The following is an 876-nucleotide window of genomic DNA, read 5'->3' as shown; positions in this document are numbered from 1 at the left end:
TTGAAAGATGCAATCGCCATCCCAGAATTGCTCTTCAACTGTGGGAAGCAAGAATGTGCTTAAAATATCAATGTAGGTCTGTGCTGTAAGCAAGCAGGTGCTGAGCTGTGGTAGTGCCACGCAAAACAACAAGGGGTGTAAGACACCTCTATGAAAAACACGACCAAACCGTAACACCACCGCCTCCGAATTTTACTGCTGGCACTACACACGCTGGCAGATGACGTTCACCGGGCATCGAATCGCCACATTGTGTACCGTGATTCGTCACTCCACACAAGCGTTCTTCCACTGTTCAATCACCGAGCGGGGTGGCGCAGTGGTTAGACACTGGACTCGCATTCGGGAGGACGACGGTTCAATCCCGCGTCCGGCCATTCTGATTTAGGTTTTCCGTGATTTCCCTAAATCGCTCCAGGCAAATGCCGGGATGGTTCCTTTCAAAGGGCACGGCCGACTTCCTTCTCCGTCCTTCCCTAATCCGATGAGACCGATGACCACGCTGTCTGGTCTCCTTCCCCAAATAAACCAACCACTGTTCAATCGTCCAGTGTTTACGCTCCTTACACCAAGCGAGGCGTCGTTTGGCATTTACCGGCGTGATGTGTGGCGTATTAGCAATCGCTCGACCATGAAATCCAAGTTTTCTCACTTTCCGCCTAACTGTCATAGTACTTGCAGTGGATCCTGATGCAGTTTGTAATTCCTGTGTGATGGTCTGGATAGATGGTTCAAATGGCTCTCAGCACTATGGAACTTAACATCTGAGGTCATCAGTCCCCTGGAACTTAGAACTACTTAAACCTAACTAACCTAAGGACATCACACTCATCCATGCCCGACGCACGATTCGAATCTGCAACCGTAGCGGTCGCT

This window comes from Schistocerca americana, chromosome X, assembly GCF_021461395.2.
Source record: "Schistocerca americana isolate TAMUIC-IGC-003095 chromosome X, iqSchAmer2.1, whole genome shotgun sequence".
NCBI classification, from domain to species: Eukaryota; Metazoa; Arthropoda; class Insecta; order Orthoptera; family Acrididae; genus Schistocerca; species Schistocerca americana.
Note: the sequence above shows the minus strand (reverse complement) of the source record.